Source organism: Hippoglossus stenolepis, chromosome 8 (assembly GCF_022539355.2).
Source record: "Hippoglossus stenolepis isolate QCI-W04-F060 chromosome 8, HSTE1.2, whole genome shotgun sequence".
NCBI lineage: Eukaryota > Metazoa > Chordata > Actinopteri > Pleuronectiformes > Pleuronectidae > Hippoglossus > Hippoglossus stenolepis.
The window spans coordinates 24,970,151-24,991,359 of NC_061490.1; the positions used below are offsets into that span (position 1 = coordinate 24,970,151).

The following is a 21,209-nucleotide window of genomic DNA, read 5'->3' on the forward strand; positions in this document are numbered from 1 at the left end:
AGCTGAAGTGCTCCACTCATCTGCATTTTTTTTGGGGTTTCAGAAGGCTGGTGTGAAGCCGACACAAAGAGAAGAAAGGAAGTTGAGAATAGACTAATTCACGCTGCGAGAGCTGGAGATGGACGGGAGGAAATAAGACAGGAGAAAAAAAAACGCTCCCCAACACCAGCAGACGTGCCACTGAATCTGACTCCAATCCTGCTGTACCCCACCTCCTCCTCCTCCTCCTCGCTCTTCCTCCTTCCACAAGGTTTGGCTTTAAGATATAAGAAAGGGAGTGGGACAAAGGGGCCATCTGTAATAGAGCCAGATACCGGTGTGAGCGTGCTGTTGAGCCTGGGTGGGGGTGTCATCACGTGTGAGTGTGTGATAAATGCACTCTGTTTGTGGGGTTTGAGATACTCATTAGTCTACGTTCAGCCGGAGACCTGGGACCATTACTCTTGCAGCTTCCTTGACAAGAGGCCGAAGGGTTCCGAGTTAAAGAGCCAGAGAAAGTCTGCGTTTCTATTGGGATGCTTGGTGACGTATATTTCAGATGACGTAACGAGAACTATCTAGATCTGTAATTCTCTTGTGTATCTAAGTGGGAAATAATTGTGTTTATATAATATCGAGAGCAACTGTCTTTGTATATTCATCTGGTATTTGTACTAAACAGGTATAGCATGTAAAATCATTTTTCAGTTTGAGTATTTGGGTATTTTAGTTTCCAATTGTCATAAGAAGAAAGAAAAGAAATTCGATAGTAATTTGTCATTTTTGTCTTCGGTTAAGTTTGATTCAATAAAAGTATTTCTCTATTTCTCTCTCTCAGGACAAGTTTGTAGTTTCCCCCACATTTCTGGTGCGATATGAAAACAAGAGACGGTCCTCGGATTCGGTGCTACAGTAAATGCTCAGTCGTGTTAGTGAGGCACCTCAGCATGAAACTATTATCGTGCGGTGACGGCATTTTGCTGAACCACTGCTGTCGTTTGTAAAGGTTAGCACTAGCTGCTTTATTGTGAGATTTACCACCGAACCAGTGCCTCTGAGCCTGGGACACATTTCTTATATTATTGGTAAATTCTTGATTCTTAACTGTAGCTGGATTGTTGATCTATTACATCATCTGACCTCATTAAGATGTGTGTTTCAAGACTTCGGGCAGAAACACACTTCTCTCCCAGGTCGCCAATAACGATGAATCTCACCGTTATACTTTCCTTAACCATGAACTGAAGCCACATCCACAACCACAACCCTCCTCTCAGCCCCTCTGCAAACTTCATATGCAGTTAGCCCTTATTTATGTGCAGTTCTCCCGTGAACCGTGGCTGCGGCTGCCAGGAGGTTTGTGACACAAAGCCACTACAGGAGGAAAAACAAGGACACAAGCTGTCCAACATAAGCACTGTGTGAGAATGTATTTTTAAGCCGCCCGTGTCTCCGCCTGACACAATGGAGCGTGGTATCTTTAAATGCGTGATGGCAAAAGGATGTATGTACCCAGGATACAAATTCCCTTATTCCACCGGCGCTGTGTGACAGTATGTCATGTCACATTTTCACAACGGTTCCTTTCGGCTGCACGGAGGGACGAGCGGAGAGGTGGCCGCCAGCCCTGCGTCAGTGGCTGGAACAGTAGTCTGGACGTCTGGCCCCAATCAATACTCAGAGACAAGCATCTGCACGGGTCTCCTGTTACTGTACCTCTGTTCCCGTGGCCTCCTCAGACCGGTGTGCAGACAGCTCCGTGCTGCAGGCTCGTATCGGCACTGGGCCTTATCGCGGAGCAACACAGGAAATGTGATAGCACGTCGGGCTGCCGCTGACACTTTAATTTGTCGCCGGCGATGGGGTTTGTCAAACTGCTCTGGGATTCATCAGCCACCTGGCCTTGTTTGCTCACTCCGCAGATGACTTCTCAGCCCTCTTGAGAAATCCTTTGCCACAATGACCTTGATGCTCAATCACTGCATATTTCTCATTATGTACAAGTCTCCGCGGAGCCGGTACCACGTTGTTCTTCAATTCAGGACGATGTGCTGGGTACTGATGAACCCGTGTGAGTGCTATAAAATAATTGACACAGTCATTTGACTCAGGAAAAAGAAAGAAGAGCAGCGAGATATCTCAAGGAGCTGCAAAGCTGGAAGGGAGATGCACACTTTCAGTTAACATAGACTGCCATCAGAATAATAAGCAGAAGGGTAAATACATTTCAATAACAGTGGCTTCGATACAACAGCAACTCTCTTCACCAACAACTTTCTCTTCTCCTCCAGTCGAGGTTTCTCAGCAAAGGATTTTCTTTCCTCTCCACTTTCGCCAAGTACTTTGGGGAACTGTTGGGTTTCTCCTATTAATGCTGCAAGGCCTTGGTCCTAATGCACAATATGACTGGATTGAATTTAACAGCAGCGCCGGTCACGACTGAAACGCATCATATATGTGAATATTTGATCATCTCCTCTAAAGTTATGTTTTCATCACTGTCCGGTTGTTTGTTTGCTTGTTTACACATAAAACGGATTTCAGAAGATCCTGGAATTTTCCTCAACATTGTGAAATAGGTTGTTTTTTGGACACTTTCACAAATTTCACAGGGACTAACTCATGAATCTTGATTTTAATAAAAACCTGCCATATTAAGGGGAGTGATATCTATGAGTGTCTGCAAATTGGTGCAGCTTGATTAAACAGATTATTCTGCACTCTGACATTACGAGTTATTGCCCAATGGTGCGACTGAACCGATGCAGCTGATGCAAAAGAAAATGAAGTTGTCAGTAGTGTTGAACAAGCTGCTGTAATCCAGGTTTAATGCAGGATGAAGAAATTCATCTGCTTAAACTTCGTGCCCTGAAGTAAACCTGGACCAGAGACGCCGAAACACGAGAGCGATGAACACAACTCTGAAATTATCACGTTTTGCTTTTGCACGGTATCTGAGAAAGTACCATCGCACACACCAGGAACGCAACAAACACAGAGTCTGTTGGAGACACACTGTGAGATTGTGTGGAGGTTTTTGATACTCTGACTTTTTAAACTCTGTGGCCTGTGGCCTGGCTGCCGTCCAATCTCAAAACAAACGCGCTTTTAAAAAGGAGCTGCAGAACAGATCCATATTCAGAGGAGAAGAAAGTGAGAGGCTCTGGGAAGAACTGTTATTACACAGTATATATCATTTACAGCCAAGCTGGGGCACAGTGATAGACGGATGGTATCTCCACTTCTTAACATTATCCTATTCTGGCATATATATATATATATATATATATTTGTATCTAACAGAGTTTTAATAAAGACTTCAACTCCAACATATTCGTCCTCCTCTATGATCACATTCATGCTCAGGAAACTGTCCAGATAACTCAATTTAAAAGTCAGTTAAAAGCAAAAGCCGACATTCGACTTTCACACTGCTTCACAATTAAAAACTCGCACTGGTCTTATTCGTAAATGAGTCACTTCTCCAGCAGAGGGAGGAGGCAGATTCACTTTAATCTCACAGATTTCATCCCCTCGCCTCTGTCTCAGTAATTTGCTGGTGCTGCAGATGTCTTCTCTGTGTGCTTAAGTCCTTCAGCCATGTGGTGCCACCGCCCAGACCATGACACAAAGGCTTTTTTTTTTTAAATCACTCTTCTCAATGACGGAGCACATTCCATCATTAAAGAGCTGGAAGCTTTGAGGCCTTGCTTGAGCCTCTCGCCTCCCGAGTCTTCTGGCTGCAGCCGGGGGGTTGAGATCCCTACATCTACTGCAGCCTTGTAGAAACATAAAAATATAAAAAGGAAAGAGGAAAAACATTGAAGTTTTCTGCTTTCTGATCTATTGAGGCTGCTTCTCTGCACTTTCCACAATACAATGCCCACTCTCTGTCTGGATGAGGAGCACGTTTAGAGGACTCAAATCTGTCATTCAACAAATCGTCCCCTTCTGTTTCACTCAAAGAGCGTCTGCACACTCCTGCAGACAAACCTCACACACCGGAAAACAAAGAAGGCATCCTGAAGTCCCTTAGAAAGAGAGATGGTAATCTGGGAGCCACATCACTGTATAATAAGCCACTTGCAAGAAATCTGGGGGTCATATTAGATTCTTGCCTTTTTTTTCTAAGGACCAAGTAAATAAGGTTGTCCAGTGCAGTTTCTCCAATTTAAGTTCATTTCAAAGATAAATATTCCCTAACGTTTGCTTACACAGAGTCGTTCGAGCCTTTATCTTTTACAGACCAGAGTTCTGTGACGCTCTCCTGGTTTCCTGCAGGTAAATCGACTTCAGTGGGTTCAAAGTGCTGCTTTAAAAAGGGACCGTTTCAAGAAGACGGATTCCAGCCTTGGTGCATTGGCTTCCTGTTTGTTTTTCCCACTAAACTTTTAAGGCTTTACACATTTAAGTAGAGATGTTCAGATACCAGCATCGGTTACTGCCAAATATTGGCGAGTACACGAGTCTATGTGCCGAGAGTAAATTCATTTCACCCAAGTAAAACTGCAGAGTTCTTGTCCTGTAAATAAATTATACCTTACTTTTCTAAAAGTGCAGCTCCGGTAGCGTAACATTACCGAGAGCTGGAACAAGTGTCAGCACTTTGACTATATTTCATGCTGGTAAACCCAACAAGTAAAAAAAGCGGGGACATGCACCATATGCAAGACATCAGTTTCAAGGGGGTTGAACTTGTGTTGGTAATTACAACACCAGCAACTCTCGCAGCATCTGAAGAACCATCACACAAAAGAGCACGAGGAGTTCATTAAGCACCAAGTGCAGCACCAAACTTTGGGAAGTGCTTCACACGACGCTATAAATTTGACAAAGACAGCCCCAGAGCAGCGGCGATAACCCAAAGACGTAGTGACTTTATTGTTCTATTTTTCTAAAAGCACTGGTATCTGATCTGTACTCGGCTGATATGAAAAAGTCCAGTTATCGGAGTGTGTATCGGGGAGGGAAGTTCTGTATCGGACCATCTCCTGTGAGTCTGCACGCCATCTCACACCAGCTGAGATTCATCTTCTGGTCGTTCCCAAAGCCAAAGTGGTGACTAAGGTCTGAGCGTGGTTTTGCCACCGAACTCTGGAAGGACTTAACAGCTGAGATCAGAAATACTACGACTGTTAGATCCCTTCTTCAAATACTTTCATCCGTGTTTGAATCGTTATTTATTTGACCAAATTCTCTAAATGTTTTAATTTCGTTGTTGCTTCATTGTTTTATCCTCTTGAGCTGAACTTTGTGTGTTTCTTAAGAGAATTCCTTGTTCAAATAAAGCACATTATTATCACTGCTGTATGTTTTTAAGCATCTGGTTTGTTCCACGGGGGGGAACCGAGATAATCTTTTCTCACAAAAGGACCTGCAGGTCACAAACTGAAGCTAATTGGCGACAGGATAAATTTCCAAATTCCATCTGTTACGGCACAAAAGAAGGAAAAGGGACCAAAAAGTCCGTGTTTTGCTTTTGGCAGCGAGACGGTTTCAGTGCAACACACCCAAAAGCTGAGGAACAGATCCTGTTCCATCTGGAGCAGCTCCTTTGGACCGGGGCCAGCTGTCCACACAGATCAATGTTAATGTGCAGAGGAGTTATCTGAAGGGTGAAAGTGACAGACCTTTAATGGGCAAACGTATGAACTTAGTGTAATTGAATTAATTTGGCTTTTTACCCTCAAAGTAAATATTATTCAACAGCACAGGACATTACCATAAATTAAACCCAGAACTCCCCAATAAGTTTCAGCATTTTGTGACCTTCACGTGTTGTCTCAGTAGAAAACACATATTCCACTGTCGACCCCTTTTGCTAGTTTGAATTCTATCATTATCATTACAAACAGCCCTTGAGTGAAACTTTGCAGAGTTTTCCTGACTTTCACCTCAACTTAGAAACGATCCCGCCCTCGTTATCCAAACTCACTCAATGTGTCCAACACGCGCGCAGCGATGGAACCGCTGAGGGATAAGAGGGTTGCTGTTAAAGTCGAGCACACGGCATCTGAATCGTGTTCCTGACGCAGATGTTTGGGCTGAGTGCGCGTGCAGGACGGCTGCAGCCATGTTTGCTGACACTGCAAAACAGCAGTTACGCTCTTTAAGAGGGATTTCTTCCTCCATTACACGGAGATGATTTATTTAAACCCTGGCAGCGGATTTGTTTTTGCACTCCGTGTTCTGAGGGCTGTGGGAATGTGAACACTGGCGGTTGTTATGGGCAGTGAGGTCTGCATATTGTTTGCGCTGACAGTGAAAGAGCTGTTATCACAAACTGAGAGGCTGTTTCTCTCCCCCCCCTCACAGTTTGCTGCCTGTGCTCCAGCACGGACACACGCAATTGGATTTCGTGCGTTTGCGAGGAACTGGCGTCCTTCCAGGATCTCCGTGTGTCTAATTGCATGCTGTGTGAGGTTCGGACGGCTAGTTTCACTCGCCCTGAGAAATTACATCATTTCATCTTTTACCACGTGAGGATAATCAGCCCGTTGATAAACATGAAAGTCAGCAAAAAGTCCCTTTGAAGTCCAACTACTCGGGGGCGTGTTCCAGAGGAATGTCGATGTGGTTCTCTGTCGTTAGAAAAAACCCATCAGAGCGCTGCTGAACACCGGCTCAGATGGTTGATCGATAAAATGATTCTCATCATTTGAGATGCAGTAAAATCTCGTGTGAGGTGTGGAACCATTTGGAGGAATTAGCTCTTGTGCTCTCTCACCTTCACGTTTGCTCTGCGCACCTGAGGGAGCTTCTCAACTCCCACTCAGACGACACTGCACGTGTGTCGGAGGGCAGGGGTCACATCCCATCTGCAGATCGATATCCTCTGCTCATGGCTTCCTCGTAAGCAAACCGTGGGAAAGGGATCCCGTCACGTTTCACGTCGAGCAACCTGAAGCTGGGGATTATCCTGCCCACACACCGAACACACGGTTTTAATGAGAGGAAAACCTGATCCGCTAACGAACCCACTTCATCTCAAAACCTGTATTTTTATGGTTTTATACCAATTTGGAGCCAGAGAGGGACTTTGTGTGTTTTTCTCTTTTCTTACACTTCGAGCTTGGAGATGTTCTCTTGAATCATTCGTTAAACAGAAGCTCAGCGCTCGACAACGCACCAACTGACGGAGCCCGATGTAGTAACTTGAAACACTCGGGTTGCATGTTGACTTTAAACGTGCCAGCATCTGTGGGGCTTTACTGAAGCAGCCAACACACATTAAGACAAACTTCCAAATGTTTTTTTTTCGGCCAAACCTCGCACGCTTGGCAAAGACCATTTTTATTAGAGTTGCTGGGAATATGGAGGGGGTTCAGCAGGAATACAGAAAAACTACTGAACTGATTTCAACAAAACTTGGTAGAAGGACGGGACCCGGGCCAAGAAAGAACCCATTAGATTGTGAAGCAGAGCCAGAGATTTTTTTTTATTACTTTCTTTAACAACCTTATTCCAAGATAAGGATTATTTAGAGAATTAAATCAATGAATGCATGGATCTTCCAACACGAGGTCACTGTGACTTAACGGCCACTGACAACTATTCAGTAAGTCTTTAAGACCACGTGACTGAGACTCTAATCAGTTCACCAGTCAGTCCAACAGAATCTGTGTTTCCAAGTTTGAAGAAAATTTCCTTACGGCGTTCTTGAGATATCGTGTTCACAAGAATGGGGAAGGACGGACAACCTGAAAACATAATGCTTCCCCCGCACGGACGCATTAAAAACCCTTCTTCTACGAGGACAATTATGATTTAATGATCAGTATTGTTTTGTTGGCCTTTAGCTAAAAGGCCTGAACGACTGTAAGGAGACTCCGGGGCCTCGGTGGATGTGCTCCAGTTCGTTAGGTGTCCGGTTCCAGCAGAAGTGACAAATATCAGAGATTCTTCCGCCCTCATAAAAGATGACACTTAAATATAACACTTACGGTTCACTAGTTTTACTTTTTACAACACTCTGGTCAGATTCTATTGGGCCAGATTCATCTATAAATGTTTGCGTTTGCAATTAGGAGAAAGCTACAGAGACGCTGACAGGCCGGAAGTTTTCAAGAGGAAACAAACCATAAATGAATATTGACTATTTTTAATTTATTCAAATTAGATACTGGAATCACCTTAACAGTTGACAACTCATTTACAATCCAGGCCACGCTGGGATGACTTGTTAATCGGCGAGGTGAACAAAATTAAAAAAAAAAGTTAATTGCAATGCAGCTGGATGTAGTTTTTCACTTAAAGAGACACACGGGAGCCGTTTTGTGTTCTTGTTTTAATAAAAAGCTGCACTAACAACATTTTTCAGCAAGTTCACGTCCACCTGAGCCCGTGATGCATTCAGGGACAAGAGATACAACATGAGCAAGAACAGTTCACTGGATTTTTCTTTTAGTTTTCACCTCCAGCTGCTCCCTGTAGACGGGAATCAAGAACCGTCTAGTTCCTGTATGTGAGGCTCTTGGGGAACATCTGTATATTGTAGCGTTAGAAAATTACTGGGTGACAACATACTCCTGGTTACTGCACCTTTGCATGAAAATAGGGTTTTAACAGTAGAGCTTTTGCAAATGCACACATCTCTGCACTCTGCCAACACTGTGTTCACACTCAGAGACAATCAGGTGAAATCTCCGTAGGCCGACTGTTTTCCTTCTCACACGAAATGGATCAGGAAATGGAGAATCAATAAAGAATCGGACCGGGACACGGAGGAGCTAATGGCAGTGGCATCAATACCATCTTATTAATCCCCATCTCCCACCACTTCCTGTCGCCGCCCCCCACGTTGTTTTAAAGTGAGATTTAAAGTGCATCTTTTCGAATCCCTGCTCAACTGTGAAGAAAAAGAAAACCCCATTTGGGAAACATTCCCACATCCCAGGGCCACAGCGTAATGAGCGCTGCCGCTCCTGAAAGACAAACTGTGATCTTACCCGACGATATGTTGCAATGAAAACACACCCACAGGGATTTGAGTGGAGCTGCACCGAACCCACACGGGTAAACATTGTTAGGAGGACACCAACACTGTAAATAGAACAGTCTGCTGACATGTACAGTGTATCAGTGAGGGTGTGTGTGTGTCTCTATAGTAGGGTCGGTGTTAAAGCTCCCAGACTCCCACCAGCCTACCATTAGTCTGAGCTCTGTCTCGCTGTCAGAAATCCCTCAGCATCCCCTCGCCCCTCCGAGCGGAGCCAAGCCGAGAGCCTGACAGTTACCGAGCGCCTCCACTGCACCAATCATTGGCACTAATGGGGACGGAAGGCTGATGTAGGGTGGCATGTGTGTCAGGGTTCGCCGTGGTGTGTGTGTGTGTGTGTGTGTGTGTGTGTGTGTGTAGGTAACGAACGCCAGGATTACACAAGCGGAGCATGTGTGCTTGCTCTGCGGCACGGATATCAATTCATGCCGCTGCGGCAAATGGCATGAACACCAGTCTCCTCCCCGTCACCATCTGCCTCCTCTGTGCCAATTTGTCGCGGCACATCCAAGTGTGGCCTTGCCCTCGTTTAACATTGAGCAGGAGCACAAGTCGAGGAGGGAGGAAAACGGGAAGAAGGGCGAAAAAATAAGGGCACTGACAAAAGGCTGCAGCGAGAGAGGTCAACTGGAGTTTATCAGGAGTGTGAGGAGATTTTAACTGGGGGCGATCCCGGTGACTCAGCTGGCGCAGGTACAAAACCACCCTCGGATTTTTTTTAATCTAGACCAGAAGCAACAAAATGATATAAAATGCAGGAAACCGACTGAGACAGCTGCCTTCTCAGTGTGGCACTGGGGATCTCAGGCTCCTCCAGAGAGCGCCGTCCAAGTGTCCTTGAGCAAGACACTGAATCCCTAACTGCTCCTGACGCTGTGCCATCAGTGTCTGGATGTGTGTGTGTGTGTGTGTGTGTGAAAGGCTGGAGGAGATGTACAGTGTGTGGTGGAGCACTTCCTAGTGGACGTGTCGTATGAATGGAGTCCATTTACCATTTGGCAGAAGGTTTCCTGTATTTGGAGGCAGAACAGACAGGTGTTAGAACCGTGTTCCTGCAGGGAGGTGGTGGGATGGAACAGAAAGGAGCTTGATTCACTCATAAGTGGCTCAATCGCGCCCTGAAGCTTTGAGAGTCTAAAAGCAGCTTTTTACAACTCGTTCGGTCGGGAACATCAGACGTCGTCGTTTAGTCTGAAGCAAAATATCAGGTAAGAAAGATGAGTCCAGACCAACAGAACAAAAAGTTTAACAGAAAGTCGACTATCCGCCCGACTGGCAACACCCGGACCTCAGACACACGCCCGTCTACAAACCAATCAGAGTGAAGTATAGGTAGACAACGCCCACGTAGCTGACGACGACAGGACGTGCGCATGTCAGACAAAATTCTTTAGTCCCTACAATGAATGAAACCAAAACTAACCAGTAAACAATGGAACAAACCTAAAACACTGGTACGTCTGTACACACGGACACAAGGGGGCAGGGTGTGTGAAAAGCTGCTGTTTATTATTTATACTTTAAAGCATGTGGGCCGTGAACAAATGTTCAAACATCCAAACTATGCATCACACTAAGTGACATTTTTCAGTGGGACGGACACAGTGCACGCTCTGTCGGGAGAGTGGGTGACAAGATATGAAAGCAATGCCACTCGCTCGCCCTCTGCCTCCATCGCTCGCTCTCTCTCTCTCTGGCACAATAATACCTCCATTCTACTCAGCGGTCTGATCATGTTTCACGCCTGTGCACCCGCATTGACGACCGTTCTGTCCCATTTCACCCCCCCTTTGATGCGTCTTTGTGTCATCAATAACGACAGGCAGAAAATGGCTGTTCACATCAGGGCCCTCATGCCACCGTGATGCCAGGGACCTGGTTCAAACCCCGGTTCCTGTATATATGTATTCAGCCTCCACACCGGAGCATCGTGTATTGTTTCCCAGCTGTCAGCAGAGAGCCGTGCAGAAAGTGGTGGGCTTCTATTCACCTAAACTGATGCACAATGGCCCCACATGTGCACGGCCGGGCCAAAGGAGGGATCACGGCACAATGGTGGCCCTTTGAAAGTGGCGTGAATGAGGAGATAGTCCAACGTGAGCATTTGTGCTATTGAATAAGAGCTCATGGGGACAAAACCCCTGTTTATTTGTGTGCCTGGGCGTGCGAGGCCGAGCTGTGACCGACAACAGTCTTTGTGCCGCTCTGGAAAAACACATTATTGTCCTGCAGCAGTCAGGTATGGGTGTGATGGAGGGACGTCATTGTGTCCTGTCTCCATTACGATGAGCCTCGCAGGGTGTGAGCTTTAAATCATAGTAGACAAACAGATCATTATATCCTGCGTCTTAACAACTCAACATGTTCTCTGGATACGACTGAGAGGATACAACACAACAGAACGTCACACCAACAATAAGAGCCAGAGAAAAGATACAGAAAGTCACTGATGCACTAGAAATGTACAGAATCACTTATTTGTGTTGCGTAGTTTAGTAAAGTAACAAATCTGAAAAGAGGAAATGTTTATTAAAGGATTCATTTGGTGCCGTTTGCAGCAAGTTGTCATGAATATGAAATACAAGATTTTAAAAGTGAGTGAAAGGAACTCAGAGCTCATCAAATACCGTTAAATTCTGTTCCTCTTCTTCGGAGAAAGTAGTTTTTCATCACGACTGACGGTTTCCGACAAGATTTTCTATTTTTTTCTTGCCAAAAACTAAAATAATTTTGGCTTTATTTTTTTTCCTCACTTGTTTGAAATGGAAAGAGGAAATGTCAAGTATCACTAATCAGAATTTGGCACCGGAATCAGAATCTGAATCTGCTTTAATTCAGCTTGTTTCTGCTGTTTGTGTGTTTTACTTCTTTCTAGGGAATTTATGGAACATCACTGGAGTTGCATTGATTGTCTTTGTCATGCACGATACAGGAAGCACACGGATACTATTCATACTCCATTGATCCATGATGTAATGGTGAGTATTTTTGCAAAAACCACAATGAAAACACAACAAAACAAACGCAGGTTAAAACTAAGAATAGCAGAACCTTGTTGTTTGTGCAAAGCAAAACAGGAACAACAGGAATAACAGCTGAACTTACAGACAAGGTTTTTGTTTTCCACGCCCAGCAATCTCCAAATCCACCCGTGTAGCTTCTCCCACTTCTGACAGGAAATGGCGAGGGGAAAGTAGGACGTGGGATCCTGAAGTCGGGGGGTGGGGGGGTGGGTGGTGGTGGTGGGGCGGTCGGGGCCGAGACCCCCTTGTGAGAATCTCCCTCCGAAAACGTTCAGTCCTCAACAAACTTCCTGTGAAAAACAGAAAAATAAATCACGAGGATGGAAAACAACACGAGGAGCAGCAGCTGCACCGAAAACACACGGCCGGAAAACCTCAGGGGTCGTTCGCTCTTTTTATTCTTTGGCCTAAACGGGGGCCGCTGACCTGCCGGGCCCCCGTGGCGAGGGTCTCTGTGTCCTCTTAGTGTAATCTCCTCAGTCACTCCGCTGTCATAACATCACAGCCAACGCAGGCAGAGAGGCCATAAATAGAGCCAGATGTGCTGGGTTACAACCACAACGTGCCGACGATAAGAAAACGTCCTCCGGGGGTTTACGGGCACGACTACACAACGACATGCGAGGAGATATTTCTCCTTTATATGGATTCAAATCATTAATCACACGGCTTCAAAGTATGTTCCCTGACAACAGTCACGCCACGAGTTCATGGTTATGTAGCTCTCGACGTCCACACCTCCCCCCCCACGCTCGGTGTCCTCAGACCCAGTGTCGGCTCTCTGACAGCAGACGCATGCACCATGTGGTCTAACAGGTCCGCGCCTGTGTTAACTGCGTGGGCATCGAAAACTGCTTCTCATAACAATATGTCATGTCGGAGGATATGTTGTGCAACAGCAGCAGAACTGATAAACCTCAGGATGTGAACGGAGAGAAGCCCAGTGTGGTAGAATACAGGTAATGTACTGGTCTCTATGTGTGACCAGTGACCACAGGAGGACCAGGAACTGTTTCTATAGAGGTCTATAAAATGATTAACTTGATTTATAACGAGTTTATGTCTCAAGTTCTAGTTTCAAGTCTTCTTCAACACAGCTGATGTTCATTTAGTAAATTATGATCCATTCAGAGTCAAATAGACCATAAGGCACCAGATGATTGACAGCTAGTATCGTCCACGTCGGACAAAACACCAAACTGAAGGTTTCACAACAATGAGAGGGTGACATCACTTTTATCTGACCCATCTCTCATCTACAGCTTCATCCAGCATCCTCCATGAAACTTCATTCCCCCCCCACAGGCTTCTTATCATTCATCACTTTGCTGGGGGATTGTTTTCATCCTTCTGAACTTCTCGGAACGTGTAAACTTTCTCCATCGGCCCGGAGCCGGTCTCTGGAGGGTCATTCACGGGGCACAGCTGGGGCTTGAACCAGCGCCGCTCTGTCGTTAGCCCGCGCGTCCGCTACTGCACCGTCATCCTTTACCCAGCAGCCTCCCCACAGACACGCCACAATTACCCTGACGAGAATTCAAGACGGATGAACTTCCTGTAAATCAGTTCCTGCAAGTTCAGCAACCCCTGAACACACACACACACACACACACACACACACACACACACACACACACACACACACACACACACACACACACACACACACACACACACACACACACACACACACACACACACACACAGTGGTGACTAATGGCAACTGGTCCATGGATTTCCTGTAACCAAGCTTCCCTCCCATTAAACACACTCACTTTTTAACCCACACACACACACACACACACACACATACCTACACCCACACGACACTTGAATGAAGCGGGGGTCTGAGGTTGTGGCCGCAGAGCGATTCCTCACATCTTTAGCAGTGGATAAAACGTGTTCAGTCCACTGACTCAGTCGCTAAGCGCGGCAGATAAGCTGCAGTGCGTTTCCCCAGTCGCCTCCTGAATGAGGCAGCTGACTGCAGCTGCTGGGAGCTCAACGCCGCCGCCGCCGCCACCGAGGGCCTGTAAATACTTAACAGCTCCGCCATCTGCAAGTGAAGCACAGCGCTGTGAGCGGTCTGGCTCGCCGGCTCAGGGCGACTTAACCTGTGTGGTGTGAAGACTGGGGGTTGGGGGTGCTTCAGTCAGCTGGTTGGTGGAAAGGTTACGGGTCGCTGTGACCTCATGGGAAACGGCGAGGTGGAGTAAAGAGGGTGGAGCCACCTCTGACAATCTATTTAAAGATAAGTATCCTTCATTACAAACAATCTCAGACCGTTTACTTCAGTATTATGACACGTTGGTCAATGTGGACGGATCACAGCTGTTCTTCTAGGGAGAAAACATCTCCATCAATAACACAATGTTCATGAGAATGATTGTTTTCCAATACAGACATATTGATCAGATCGAAAAATTTAACTACTACAGTAAATTCATGTATTTATGTCAGTATCTCAGATGTTTGCGTCAGGAAAACGTTTATTTTACAGGATAAACAATTTAGAAAACAAGTGCATTGATGTTTATTTTCCTAATTGAGGTTATATGTTTATATGTATTTGTTTAAAATGGTAATGACTATAAAGGAATGTGTATCTTTTAGAATCAAAGCAGGAGTAAAGAACATAGAACAAAAACAACCTTGTGTCTAATGCAGACTCATCTGAATCCACCTTAATTTACCTTATTGCACATGTACGGCTGCAGTTTATACTTATTTACATCATCAATAAACCTCTAGGTTTAGGAAACTGGTTAAAATAATCAAATCAGTTTCCTAAACTCTGGGCTAACGACTAAAGGACCAAAACCAAACACGAGGGAAAGTAATTCCCTGCGTTTTGTCCTTGAACACTGACGAACAACCATTAGAATATCTCCCGAGTGAACGAGTCCATCGAGTGGTGGATTAAACTGATTGTTTCAGCTGTGGTCACAGTGGGAATGTTTGCAAAAATCCTCAAAGTCCTTTAATGGAAAACAAGTAATTGAAGATGTGACCGAACCCTCCTCGCAAATTGAACAATGAATTTGGGAACGATAAGATCATCTCCAGATAAAAAGCTCCTCTGAATTATTAAGCCCCAACCAGTGAACTCCGGAGAGAACGTCCCTGAGAACAACATGTCCAGTGGATAAGCATCATGATAAGGAGCCGCGCTGGCAGGGGGGGGGGGGTTAGATGGATGCGGGTCAGCAGGGGACACAGGACGGTGTCTGTCTGCTGGACGTGGAGGGAGCAGCCACCAAAGAGCAAAGAGGTTTTTGTTGTTTGCACAGATTTTCCTTTCCTCCTCCTCCTCCAGCCTGCACAGAGATTCCAATATCGATTTTAGCGAATGAGATCAGCCGCTGGGGTCGTTATCAGGCTCCGTAACTTCAGCTGTCGGGGCCATTAGAGCCGCTGCTCATACAACACACGGGAGATGAAGGATAATGCTGCTGTGATTGTTTCATTGCGACACTGCGATCATTGTTCCCCGGCGTTAGTGGCAGCCTATAATTTCTAATCTCATTTTCTAGAAATAGTCCCGCAGAGAGGGGCCCCTTATCTTGCCATAATAGTTTTGAGGTGAGCCCCATTAACCAAATGAGCTTTTCAGAGCACAACATTCCCATTAACAGCACTCGTTCGATCCCTCATCTCCTTCTGAAGTGTTCCACGACCCCCCCCCACTGCAGACCCCATGCCTGCACCACCAGGCCAGCATCTCGCTCTCAGGGGGTGATGCTCCGATTCGACCTCCCCTGAGCGGAACTGGCAAAATCCTTCCTTTTCCAAACTGACCCTGAACAGATTCATCCCACACACACACACACACACACACTGACATCACATGCCCGACTCCACTCCCACCATTCTGGATATTTCCCTGCAGGTCTTGCGGTGCTCACTGGGTTGTGGTAGTGATCAATGGCCCCTGGCAGCAGGCGTCGGGGGGGGCGGGGCCCTGGGCTCCAGGAATGGAGGTATTAATAATGTAAGGTCCAGGCCTGTCATATCCTCCATTAGCACAGAGGAGGCGGGAGGCCCAACGGCTGATTGATTACTAATTAGATTAATTGCAGTCTTTTAAAAAAAGGAGGAGAGTGTAATAGACCGGGGGCAGTGACGAGTGCGAGGGCAGAGGAGCCCGGCCGATCGGAGAACATCCACAGAGGGTGTTTAGAGAACAACTTTTCAGATTAGGGTTCCGCGTTCTCTCCTCCGAGAACCGACGAAGCTCAAGTCTGTGTAATAAACAAGGATTCAATCAAAGTCCAACTTACGCCCCTGTTACTTAAAAAAAACGTCTAATAAATTGCTCAGTTCTCTGCAGGCCTCGCTCGCTCCATCAGCGTGTTGCACTGACCGGCGCCGCTCAGCCCCACACGACTACACTGTGATTTGCTGTTTTCATTTGAGACCATTTCCGAGCCTCATCCACACATTTGTCCCTTATTAGAAATCGTTGTGTGGAAAACACGACACGACAAGGACCAGCACTCTGCAGCTTCCTTGTAATGTGTGTAGTGTTGGAGAAAACACACATCTGCTAAAAAGGTGTTAGGAGATCGAGTTTCTCTTAATCTCGCCGCTGTTGTTTGGATTTAAAACTAATAAAACTCACGTTAAAGTTGTGAGAGGTTTGAATCGTACATTCGTCACAACTTTGAATGTTGTCTGAGACACTAGCTATTGTTCTAATTCACTTTATGCTTCTCCCATATTTCAGAGCGATGCTTAGAAATCCATTAGTGGCCACTTAGTGTCATTTCATAACGTCCCACATGATGAATGTGAAGCGTTTTTCGTGAGAGGACATTTATTGACGGATTGATCAGAACTAAACCGGCCGGTCAGTGAGAAGCTGTTTCACTTAATTTCAATTATCCTTGGTTTTTAATTAAAAATGTGAGCGTCTCATGGTCAAAACGTTTGTTTGAGGCTTTTCCAACCGACGATATTAAAATGATTGCAAAACACTGAACACTTGATTAAAACAGGCATCGGGCTGCAGGAGCAAAATCATTCAGGCACCGTATCAACATCAGAGCTGCAATTATTTCCGTCCAAATCACGTCTTCGCACCCAACAAGTGGCGAGGCGGGCACGCACGTTCGAGTCTCTGAGCACCGGACTAATTGGCACGTCGGTACGGCCACACTCATTACACAAACCCACACTCAACATAAATAGCCCTCACACTTCGGAGCAGATAATGCCTTCCAAATAGGGAGCTGCGTTATTTGTCTCAGCCTGCCTCTGCACCAGCAGACCATGGCGAGTCGTATCTTGCTTCGCTGGTTCTCGCCAACCTCGGGGGGGTGTGGCGGGGTGGGGGGGGGTAAAACAGCCCCAGCATGCATTGGTATGTTTAGCACAGTAACTGTGCCCATTTTTGACTTCTGTAAACACTTGATTTATCTGCACGAAGCCTGCAGAGGAGTCACAATTGGCCCCGATTGCAAAAATGACATGGAAATCCTGTCGTGCCTCAAATCGTCCTGCCGTCCACGTCCTTTTCACAACTCCGCCGCCAATGACTCCAACATAAGCCGGGCTTTTTTTTTTGTTCCCAGTCTTCTTATCTACTGTCACGAATCCTAAGTAGACTGGTCTCCATCACCGTATCTGACAGCGAGACGAGTCTTCACGCTTTCTTGTCACAAATGAGATCTTGAGGGGCCTGTCAGGATCAAGTGGAATATTAGACCCATTAATTATTCCGCTCTTTCATCGCGCTGGGAGGCAGTTCTGAGTCAGTCCCTCACATCTGACAAACTTCATCTCGACTCCACTCCACTGCCGAGACGGTGCTGCTGGACGCTTCATCCCAAAAGCACCACGACGGCAGCACATTCAGAAGGTTTCAGGTTTTGCAAATGACCGCCAGACAACAAAATCCAATTTTAAAAACTGCATGTGGTATTTACCAACTTAAAAATGCCTCACATCTAAGTTAGGAGGATGTTAATTCCAGTAATAAACCATTAAACGGTCTGAATTACAGTCATTCACACAGGGAGACACAGTATTTGCTGTAATATTCGTTCGCCTCACAGCAGGAAGATTCTCTGTGTGAAGCCGACGGTCGACCAGGTGCTTTCAGAGTGACGAATATATAGATCAATATATAGACCCGATTTCTTTAAGCTGTAAAAAGATTTTCCACAATTCAATAACACGCTCATCCATTCCATTCGGTGATGGCGTGAAAAAAAACAACAACCAAGAGTTTGTCTTCCACCTGCAGTTCTTCTGTCTTTGACTGTAATTGCTTTCTTTCTGTCCTCCTTCCCTGTTTGCCCAAGGCCGCCTCCCACCCTCTCCCCCCCCAGGCCCCCGTGGCTCAGTGCAGTGACGCCACGCTGTGCTAATTGAAAGCGACCCTGACTCGTCCTTTTACAGAACCGCTCTGGCTGATGCCCTGTTGTTTTCCCCGCCGCCGGCGGCTGACAACTGGCCTTTCGGCTGCGGCGCGGTGCGGCGTGAACTCTGGCCCTCGCCTTGTCGGCCCCGCTCCCTCTGCAAACACAAGAGCAGGTCCACAGCCACTCAGAGAGAGAGCGGGAGCAGACGAGCAGCGGCACGGCTCCATCACTCCGCAAGAAATTTAAAAAAGACAGTTCCTTTGGTTGCTTCACGCAGATGCATAATATTGGCTTCACAATACAGAGGTTTACAATCTGAAATTCAACGTCGATGCAAACTACTTCAAGCCATCTTCTCCCTGAACGCTCGCTGCAAACTGTGAAGGACAAAAGCACGACTGCTAACCTAATAGATGAGCTACAGCCGCAGCACAGACGACACGATTAGATTCTGCTCCAACTTAATTCCTTTATCAAAAAGCAGCGATTTTCCACTAAAACGAAACGCTTGTACCTGCAGTGTTCCGGTAGCGGTGGGCTGCTCTTATCGCCCTCGCTGAATGGGACCGGGGCACATAATGTAATAGCCTCGCCGTGCGCTCATAAATCACCTGAAGAGGCTTTATGCCACATGCACTGACACAACCAATCTGCCAACCTGTGTCTTTATTAAAGAACACATTATACTGAAAGGTGCCTTTACCCCCCCCCACAGTCGCCCTTCTATAAAACACCTCAACTCATATTTTATGCAAACACAAGAATACAAATATTTTCCTCTGCAGACACAAATACATTTCTGCAGACCTTTATGTACAGAATCTGTGTGTGTGTGTGTGTGTGTGTGTGTTTGAATAAGACAGAGACTGCTATTGTTTTTATATCTCGTCCGCCTCCCTCCTCACAATTACAGCAATCTTCTCCCACAGCGAGCGATGCATAAATTTGTAAGTATGAATGTCTACTCATCTGATTTGCCTCCGTGAATCTCTTAGATTGTATTGGCGGAAAAAGTGTCTGTGTGTGTGTGTGTGTGTGTGTCTGTGTGTGTCTGTACTGCTTTGATATATTGCATTGTTTCTCTCTCTCCGTCCGTCCTTCCAGTAACTTTGATATCTCAATTGCAAAATGTCAACAATAAATGTCTCGTGAGCGTGAACAAAGAAACAGTCGGTAAATGCCCCGCGTGAATAAAAGGGAGGAGACATCCAGATCCTTTAATTTGTGCAAAGCAAGACGTCTTTGTGAGCTAAACAAAGAACTGAATCTGTGTCATATGTGGTAAATTTAATGGGACCTTCAGGTTCTCTCTGCCCTATTTAAACATCCGGTGGAGTCAAAAGATTTTTATTATTCTCCGAATTCTACCCGAGAGGACTTGAGGATATTCCCTCCTCTGTCTCGTGTGTGTGGGGGGGATTTTTCAAATAAGGCACGAAAAGAGCAAAACGTCCTGGAGAAGCCGACCTGCTCTGAAAGACCAAGTCTGATATGGGAGATTCAGAAAATGTCACGTTGATCACGACAGGTAACAGGAAACAGCAGAAGTCTGCAGATACACAGACGATGTGCTGAGTCGGACCTTTCACAAAGATGCCATGTGACATTTTCTCTGTATTTATCTCTTATGTTACAAGGTCACCGTCTACATATCTTATCCCGTTTGGTTTGAATTAATCGTCTCTGTTATCACAGTGTTATTGTCAGTGCACCTCGGCTCAGCTGAGCCTAAAGAACGCTGCTCATTAGGGATTTTTAAGCTGGTGGATAAGAGATTTGACATTTGCTGACGATGCACACAAATGAGGAACAAGCACACTTGAAGGACTTCAGGATGTCAAATCTCTGCCTGCTTCTCCGAGCTCTACGAGTAATTGCGCAAACTATACACGTCTCCAAACTCTGCAGGCGGCTGTGCACAGTGCTCCCAACCGAAATCATGCAAATCCCGAAGAGGAAAAACACCGAATCCCTTTCTCCCACTCAGTTCGTGCAAACACAAGTAAGAAGTAACCCCACGGTAAACACCGGCAGCAAAACACATCCCGCGAAGAAAAAAGCCGTGCCGCTGAGAGACAGAAATGTAAACACCTCCCAAAACTCTGAGAAGAAGAAGTTGTTACACTCTGGAAATACGAGGACGGGGATTGAACAAAGACACGAGGCAGAGCTGTTCGCTGGAGGTTTTTCTCCTCCGGACTCGTGCGGCTGTAATCTGACCGGTGGCAGCGGTCCAAGACAATCGCTCCTCCGAGAACCGTCCTCTCCCACAGAGCCGCTGGTACAAATGTGTCTGGACGTGAGAACACTGAGGGCTGGAAAGCAACAAAATTCTTCCTCCACACTTTGCCTGAACCTTAGCTTTTCAAAACAATAGCTGCGTTTCCACCACAGGAACTTTTCCCTAAGAACAAGGAACATTTGCACAAACTCCTGGAGTTTCCACCGCAGGCACCAGGGTCTAAAATAAGATAGTATTTAAGAATATTTTTACCCCCAAAAAGTCCCTCTTCTAGGGGGTAAAAGCACTGGAACATTTCAGGTGGGGCTTAAACCACTGAAGATGCCTAATTTAACGCATTTGAATGATTTTAAAAGTCTAGATAATGATTATAGTAGCTTAAAGAAGTTTGTTATCAGGGTTCTGCTTACGTACACGCTCTTTACATCCCTGCAGGATAACTCCAGCAGATGTTTTTTCGTCCTTCAGTAGAAAAGATCAGTCGCCAAACTCTAAATCAGATATGAGATAATCTGGTGTGGATCCTGATGCGGGCTGCGTGACCTAGAGCAACACATTCCTTTTCTTCCACCCAGGCAGCCTCGGTCTCACCTGTCCAGGCT

The 21,209-nt window shown here is 46.0% G+C and overlaps 1 protein-coding gene across 6 annotated transcripts in view; it reads right to left on the minus strand.

Moving 5' to 3' along the window:
- The window catches only part of sema6e (sema domain, transmembrane domain (TM), and cytoplasmic domain, (semaphorin) 6E), a 142,041-nt gene that overhangs the window by 70,073 nt on the left and 50,759 nt on the right, over window positions 1-21,209 (minus strand). For 5 of the 6 annotated variants that reach the window (XM_035164083.2, XM_035164086.2, XM_035164085.2 and 2 more), the window contains one exon: window positions 12,083-12,290. The gene's annotated coding sequence lies outside the window, so the exon portion shown is untranslated. The remainder of the gene's footprint in view (window positions 1-12,082; window positions 12,291-21,209) is intronic. The other variant, XM_035164082.2, reaches the window with a different exon arrangement.